The following is a 9,288-nucleotide window of genomic DNA, read 5'->3' as shown; positions in this document are numbered from 1 at the left end:
CCCGCTTGAAGTGCATAACATTAACATAAAATTTGTACATTTTCAACATCTCACTGTTTTTTGCAGCTCTGAAATTGAAAAATCATATGCAAGCTTACACAACGTAATATTTCATCTAATAAGAGCTTGATCGTGCTGAACGACATCACCGTTGAGGCATAGAAGGCATCGGAATGCAATGATGAAAAGTTAAAAAAGAAAAATGCTTAGCTCCCACTTCAGCTAAGAAGGTATGTCCCTAAATACTAACCACAGGCAAAATAGCGAGTGAGGCTTTGTAGTGAATCACTAGAACATTTTAGCGGGTGTTAAGTTGAAGCCAATGTGCTTGCATACCAAATGTTTCGGTTCAAAACGAGTGTGAGACTCAGTCAACTGCTGATGGCGCCTACACTATTCAGTGGCGGGCCGTCAAGGCCTTCTCGGCTGGCCTAACAAGAAATCATGATCACGTTCTTCACTTTATTATATCCTAGTGTTGCATTTTTAGTGAGAGTTTTTATCCAATCACAATTCAGCTAGCTCATGTTGCCAGGCAGATTTCATAATACCAGAAGCACGCGCTATTTGTCCAAGGCCTTCGGATACAATTGTGTGGGCGTCTCTTCTGTCAAAGACTACGAGCTTTCAGAGTCGATAGACAGTTGCGATAGCCAATCCGATCACGAGTTGGTTACAGTGAGTCTTCTCGCTGGCCTTACACTGAAGGTGATGAACGCGTTTTGTGATTGGATACTCACTTGTGAGGGGGCAGTACTATGTGGAATCAACACACCCTTAAGTCGAAACTGGCGACCGTTCGAAAATGTGAAATATATTCTTGCTTTTTTTCAACCACAATAGCCGAAGGAGGGAATTTAATTGCAGATACACTTGCGAGGCCATTTTCAAGACGGACCTTTCAAGAGAAGCTAGGTCGTGCGACATCCAGTGGTGCGTAAGTGTCTTTCATTATATTATTTCTCCAGCCGTAGTGTCAACATGGTGTCAAATGGTCTTGCCAAAGGGCCCAACTTGATGGAAACACTCACCCTGACAGCGATTAGAACCTCATATCTCCGTGTCCAAAGTCAGATGTGTTACCCACTGAGCCATCCAACCGACTTTTTGTTTTCTCAGAAAGTGAAAAGAAATTAATTTCTACTTCTGTAAAACTGTCCAAAATGCCGACAAGCTCCAGCCCATCATTCGTCAACCCTGTAAACTAGGTGAAAATATTCAACTCAACCTTGTGTAAAAGTAACCCAATCTGCTCAAAATCCAAAATATATCATTGGGAAAACACAACATGGATTAGTGCGTAAGGAAAATTCATGCACACAAGCTTCTGTTTGCAAGTTCAATTGTATCCTCGCTGTTCATGGAGGTTATGCTCATCCAACGTCAGTTATTATGAGAATCGTGCCCGTTAAGCGGAAACTAGGTAGCTAGTGTACAATATAAGGACATGAATTAAGAGAGGATAACGGCTTTGTTGAAATGCCGTCGGTGCACTGAACCACACTGAGATTAGAACGATTTAAATGTATAAATTCTAAATTTGCAAGCCCACTTATGGAAATGTTGAGGGATTGTGAAGGATTGATCCCTTTGGGGCTGTGAAAGTTTAATGTGAAAGATGGGTCAAGGCAAGATATAACTCTGAACCGCAGGACAAGCCAATAAATGTTTGAAAAAATGCAATTCACGGTGTGACACATACTCTGGGCGACTGTCACACTTCGGTATTGTACAGTAGATGTCACATATACACTTGGACTCTTAACTCATTCAATCCATAAGACATACATATACGTTTTCAAAAATGTAGTCCCCGCCTCCCAAAGACGTATTTATACGTCTTAGCCTTTTGTGCGTCACAACTCAGTGTTTTTATAGCATTAGAACACAATATTCTGTTGGCCTCGCAAAATTGTAAAAATCCAGAAAAACGCTGGAATTGAGGGGTTTCCTTGCGTAAGAATTTGCGGGATTAAATGAGTTTAATTAGTCACACAGTGCACCCAACTGCAATACAAAGGGTGTGTAAAAAATGTGTGATGTTGTAAAGATAATATTACAAAAATTATAGTATTTTAAATTACTATCTCTTCGAAAAAAAATATCCAGATTAGGAGAAAAGTGAGCTTTCACTATATATCCAATTTGGCAAAATATTAGAAACCGGTCTCAATGTGATCCACTGCAAACTATAACCGCCTTTTACATTAACCCACTCCCACCCCAGCTTGTTTCTCTTTTGTACATCGAAGCTGACATTTCGTATGTTCGTCTGAACAGTGGCCCTCTGTGGAGCTGCGACAGCCACGGCCACGCCTGTGTTAGACAGTAAGATGTTAAGAATGGATGGGCATCATGTTTCCACACCTGTGCTGAAAATAGAAGAGAGCAGGTGCATCGAGCACGCCTTGGGGAAATGTGGTATATGTTAATGGTGGGAACGGATTACTCTGACTTGATGAAGAAAAAGAAACAACTTTGCAAAGTAGAGAAGGCTATGTTGGAATCCAGATGTCTAATTATAACTATGACAGCTGGAGCGTTTTTGGTTGTTTTTTTCCTCAATGGTTGGGAATATAGTTAATCCCCCAAAATATATCTTGTGGCATCCACCACTGAATGGATCAGTAATCAAGGTTGTTTTGCTCATCAAGTTGATTACAATTTGTGGACTGAGTAGAAATTGTATCCATCTGTTTCTTAGGGAGGTAGGCTGGTCGATTTTGGAGGCTACTTTAGAGTTTGGTAAAGAAGGGTAGCACGAGAAGTGAACTTCGCGAAATGCGGGCATTTTAGGGGGCAAATTCATAGATGCCTTTAATATTTATGATTGTACGTGTAGCATAGTGATGGGTCAATGAAGCTTCAAATCTGCTTCATGAACCAGTTGTCGTATTTTTGGACTCTCTGTTCAACATTGGGCTGAAAGCACAATGAATTGACATTTTTTTAAACCCTTTATTTAAACCGACAGTGCCATCTAGAGGACTCAAAAATAAAACAACTGGTTCATGAATTAAATTTGAAGCTTCATTTTCCCATCACTTCGTAGGCAATGCCTAATTCAGATGAGTCACAGACTTTGTGATTGTGACGTGACACAGAAAGCCAATGAGGAAGCTCGCCTTGATGCCAGACAGTAGAAGAAGAAGAAGAGGAGCAACTGCTTTGTATAGCGCAGTGCTTCTCAAATAGCGGGGGGGGGGGAGAGGGGGTGGCGCGATGCTGTGGAGGGCACGTGTGAATCTCGGGAACGTGCTTTTTTTCTGCCGTAGTACAATAACATGTAATTGCACATCCATTCCAGTAGGTGGCAGTGGCGCTCTCCTTGCCCATTGTGCGCAGCGAGTATTAACTCTACGTTAGGTTTAGTTTTGAAACGAAATGCTATTATTCATAGTTGCGGCGGAGGCAAATTGTTTTCTTCTTTCTAAGGAGGGGGGGCGTAACAGAAAATAATTGAGAAGCACTGGTATAGCGTAACTCACAAGTCATTCGAAAATACATGTAATACAATTTTAAAAATTATAAGGAAAATAATTTGCACCTGCAGTGAGTTAACACACATGCTAACAGTTTGCTGTATTTGTTCTACTCACGCCACTCGCTTGGTACTATGCCAGATTTCTAGTTTGTGGGCGGCGATATTTTTATGTGTATTGGTCAAGCTCTCAGGGCAGGTCGTTTCAAAGTCGGAGCTTTAAAACTAAAGGCGATAGACAGAACATCCTCTGTCAGAGCTTCTTGACTTTGGAACGACCTGCCCCTTGAGCTGAAATTCTCTCCCACTGCAAGAGCACCGGAAAAGATTACGACTGTGGGGGTGGAGGCCAGGATGAGAAGTGACATCAAAATTTTATGTCTCGTGCCCTTCCTCACAAAGCAGACCGAAAAGGTTTACAATCTTAAATCGGGTTTAGCCGTCACTAACCGTGAATGCCTTGGAAGTTAACCTACTTGTGCTTTGTGGCTCAAACCAGCAGCAGACTGAATGTGCATATTGTGACATCTTCGGAAAATGCGGGCGTCTGCAGCACTTATCTCCTGCACAAACACAAAGACGTTTGTGTCATGGACTAGAAAAGAGAGCAAGAAGCCTCCAGTCACTTTGTTTATTGGAGGAAATTTGCTGTTGCATATTCAGGGTGTGGAAATTCCTCCACTGGGGTCTCAAGAGAGATTGGAATCGTATTCATCACAGCCTTGAGAGATGTTGAGCAAAACAAACTCGGGAAAAAAAAATTCAGACATCTCACTGCATTTATGAAAAGAAAACATTCCCGCAGTGATTTAATGATCTGGCAGTGATACGTTTACGATATTTACTCACACATGCACTCTCGTTTTGGTTTTGCTTTAGGATATTGCTCGCAAAATGTCTTTTTGTTTATTCATTATCATTTTATGATTTGCTGCTCTTCACATCCAATTCCCAAATGATGTTTTGAACATTATATTTTGGATGGCTTGACAAAGGAAATCAGGTGTGACCTGCAGCAGCTCCATGAATGGTCGCCTTGCCGCAAGCCAACATTACACGCAAATAGTAAAATACAACCAAAAACAACACACAACTTGAACAATACCATAATCCAAGAAAAAGGCACCACACCATCATTAGAAAGCTCTAAAATTTACGATTATGTCTCCCTAATTTTTGTTTGCGGCATTCCAAGAATAACGTGGATTGCATGCCTTCGTGAGAGTGTGTCCTGAGATAGGTTGGCCTTGGCCTTCTGCAGCACACATCTCTAACTCTCTCTCTCCGCTGTGCTCGTGACCCTGCCTGCAGAAGCAGATTGTCCCGCCCTCAGCACAATCTGATTGGTTCCTTGTAGCAGCCAATTGGCAGTAAGATGCCTGTTTGCTTTTTCACCCCGAGTCGCACGCATTACGAGAGTGCGAGCATAGGATAGAAAGGAAACAGACTTTGCAGAAATTTGAATAAACGTCTACTACAACTCAGAACCAATAGAAAACTATTTGCTGTGGTCAACTTTAAAGAGATGTTTGTTTTCATTCAAGTACAAGACGTGACAGCTGAGCCTGGGAGCTCCATGCACACATATGGGCAATTATGATTCTTTAATTAAGATAATTAACCTCCGAATCCTGATTCTTTTACCTAAAGAAAACCAATTCGAACATGAAGTGAACATAACAATTTCCTCCAAAAAGATTCCAACTCCAATGTGGGAAGCAGTCATGACTATTTGAAAGCCCTTCACACCCTTCAAACGATCTCTTCAAAAGACATTAACGACTTGCACCCCAATTACAGCATTTTTCCAAATGTCTAAAAATAATCTTAATTCACACTTGATTTTGTTTCACACGGATGGTTGCTGTGGTAACCATTTATCTGCACAACCCTTGCTCAACCGTCTTAGGTGACTAATTTATTCGGCATGTCTTTCTTCTCACATTTTTCTGACTGTCTCCGCCGTCAAATCGTTCTAATGTCTAATTCATCAAACCTCCCCTCCAAAAAAGTTCACAGTCCTTTACCCAAACGCATCCCTCTCGGACGTGGTCTGCTCACTGCATTCATTTATATCGAGAGCATCATTACCGCTTCCTGCTGTCAGCTCTTACATAATGCTCCTTAAAGTCTCGCTTGTGGCCGTGTCGGCGCTACTGTATGCATCGTCTCACTTTTTAGACTTCTGCAGCATGAACAGTTGGTCTTGCCTTACCTTCCACCTCATCATGTGACTGGCCCTGAAAATTTAATACAGAAATTACTGGTGCCAGATATCTCTTGAGACAAAGATGTCTGTCATGCTTCACCAGATGTCCTTGCAGAAGTTTGGAAAATACAACCAGTTGGAGAGACACAAAGTGAAGCCAAAAGTGAAATGTTTACACTTGCGTCTGTTTTTTTGCTAAGCTCTTCGGAAACAACTCATAGCCAAGTCACTTGGACAAGAGAAAGTGGTCTGTTGTGTCTGCAGTGGGCGATTTCCGATGGTGCTGAGGCTTAAGGGTGTTCAGTAAGAATACACAGTAGTGATGGGTAAATGAAGCTTCAAATCTGCTTCATGAACCAGTTGTAGTATTTTTGGACTCCTGTAGATGGCACTCCCTGTTCAACGTTGTCCTAAAGCACATTGAATTGTAATTTTTTTAAACCTTTATTTAAAGCAACAGTGCCATCTAGAGGACTTAAAAATACAGCAGCTGGTTCATGAAGCAAATTTGAAGCTTCATTTTCCCATCACTAATACACGCATTAAACCAAAGGTGTAGTGTGTGGGTTGTTAGCTCCAAGGGAGAGTCAAGCATCCGTATACTCTAACTTGTGAGTCTGCAGCAGACCCACAGAATCGTATTGAGCCTTTTTGACCCATTAAGGCCACCGTCATTTTTGCTTGGTGCGCATCGTACATCATGCCGACCGACTACAGTAATATATTCACTTGTGCCACAATTTTACTTTTAACTCTTTGCTAGACAAATTGAATGGACAAGCATTTGGAGCATGACAAATACAATTTAATAAAAACTTGCTCACACTTCTTCGACCTTTTGCCCTCTGGCACACGCTACAGTTGCATCCAAACAAAGACGAACAGACTGAAATACAGTTTCTTTCCGAGAGCCATCTCCAAGCTGAACTTTCAACGCACAAGTACCCTTACCTTGTAGAACTGCAACATAATGTGTTTTATTTATTTAATTTCATATTTATTTTCTATTTAATTATTTATTCTTTAATTAATTTAATTGATCTAATTAATTAAATTATTTGTTTTATTATTTGTATTGTACTGGAGAGTCTGCTGTACACTGACTACAATGACAATAAAGGGCATTCTGATTCTGATTCTGAAGTAGCGTAAATCGATAATTGAATAATGAACACACATACGCACTAGGGGTGTAACTAAAAAACTATTTGAATCGGAAAATCTGTTTTGATTGAAAAAATGTCAGCGCATTGGTTCACAAACTAATGAATAAATATAACAAATAATTTAATTAAATATATCAATTAAATTAATTAAAGATTAACCTATTAATAATAATTAAATAATTTATAAACATTAATAATAATTAAAAAAAACTTCTCTAGTCTTGAAAATCCCTTTGAATGAATCGAGTATTTTTTTTTTTCAACGAGCATAGGGTTTATTTTCAAGTTAAAATGAACGCCATTACCGTCCACATGTGTTCATGTCCATTGTGCTTGCGGCTTTATTTAACATTAATGAACAACCATCGCCGCCTTCATGCCGCTCATTACCGCCACTGCGCTTTAATCCGTCATGAAAATTCAAACATTGCCCACACAAATGCAGTTGCGATCATCTCCACCCCTTGTCAGCCACTCTCCTCTCAGGAAAAAGCACAAGGCTCGAAATGTCTTCACAGTATTAATGACTGGTTTGACAGTCGGTATATGAGCGTGTGGTTTATCACGTGTCGGTGCGCACACACCTTCAGCAGTCCAATAACGGCAGCCATATTCCTTCAGCCAGATAAATTACTGTGAAAGTGATGTAAGAGCGAACGGCTCTCGAACTAAGAATGAGTGATTAAGCTTTTTGAACTTGTGTAGGGCGCATGTAACTCATCTGGAATGATGAATATGTGGCATTTACACAGTCTTGATTGAGGTTTGGCCTTGAGCACCGATGCACTTCGCTTTACTTCTTCGCAATATAATTGAGGCAGATGGAAATGATTTTGCAGAACTTGAGTTAAAAAAAAAAAAAGAAGAAGAATCTTTCATGTCGCGTATTTCAGGGTCATTCAAAAAACGCCATATGGCAGTGTGACCTCACGCGGCAGCACTTTGCAAAATTGCATCATTACAAACTCCCTGAGTCGATACGATGACATCTGTGCATGACCTGCGCCAACGTAGCGCACGTATGTCCAGAACAGTGGCGGGTAGTGATGGATAAATGAAGCTTCAAATCTGCTTCATGAACCAGTTGTAGTATTTTTGGATTCCTGTAGATAGCACTCTCTGTTCAACAATGGGCTGAAATCATAATGAATTATCATTTTTTTTAAACCCTTTATTTAAACCAACAGTGCCATCTAAGAGGACTCAAAAATAAAACAATTGGTTCATGAAGCAAATTTGAGGGCCTTCAAAACCTTCTCTGCTGGCCTAACATAATCAAGAAAAAAATGATCATATTCTTCACATTGATGTCATATTAGATCCTAGTGTTGTATTTTTAGGTGGGAGTTTTTATCCAATCAGAATTCCGCTTGCTCGTGTTACCAGGCAGATTTCGTAATACCAGTAGCGTGCACTATTTGTCCGAGGCCTTCAGATGCAATTGTGCGGGCATCTCTTCTGTCAAAGTCAATGGACTTTCAGAATTGATAGACGGTTGCGATAGCCAATCAGATCACAAATTGGTTACCGTGAGCCTTTGCGCTGGCCCTACACTAAAGGTGACGAACGCGTTTTGTGATTGGATACTCACTTGTGAGGGGGCAGCGCTAGCGAAAGTCAAAACTTGTGACCGATCAAAAATCTAAATTATATTCTTGCTTTTTCAAACCATAATGGCCAAAGGAGGCAAAGGTGTGGATTTAATTGCAGATACACTTGCACGGCCATTTTCAAGATAGACCTTTCACGAGAAGCTAGGTCATCCAACACTCGCTCAGTACTGTGTAAGCGTGTTTCTGTATATTATTTATCCAGCCGTGGTGTCATAAATGACGGTATTATGGGGGTTATTTATTCAAGTAGGACTTCACTGAAGGCCCAGGTGTGAAATGCATCAAAATGTCACTCTTAAAGACTGCTCTTTTTATTAGCGTGTTATACAAACTGTCTTAGTGCACCATTCACGTCTCCGTTATTCTCGTCAGTGAAGTTGACTTTTCTTGCAGGCAGCTCCTCCACCTGGAGGCGGCACTTTTGTGTGCCACGCTGCATAACAATGTTCATCTGCTCATTATCTCCATCCTTAGCTCCGTGTTTTTATCATTGTCCTCCGGCAAAGCGCTCATCAAAAGAGTTGGAATGTGAATCACCCATTCATTCTGGAAAATCGTCCGCGACATGCGTGGGTGGATTCTTCATGTTGTCTTATTTAAGAAGAGCAACCTTGATGTTGTGTCCACTCTTCAATCTGGGGTGAGCTTGTCATTATTTAAGTGCATATTTACACATTGAAATGAGGACGTTTTTTTTTTTTTTTTTTAGTCTATTATTAACACCATGTTCCTTTCTTCCGACTGATGGCCAATGAGCCCTGAGTTTATGGAGCAGAAGATTCTAACAAAACATCTCCCAAAAGAACTGGGCCAGGCCAA

This window comes from Idiotropiscis lumnitzeri, chromosome 5 (assembly GCF_059441095.1).
Source record: "Idiotropiscis lumnitzeri isolate Australia: NSW breed Sydney's pygmy pipehorse chromosome 5, RoL_Ilum_1.0, whole genome shotgun sequence".
Lineage (NCBI taxonomy): Eukaryota > Metazoa > Chordata > Actinopteri > Syngnathiformes > Syngnathidae > Idiotropiscis > Idiotropiscis lumnitzeri.
This window is presented reverse-complemented; position numbering follows the sequence as displayed.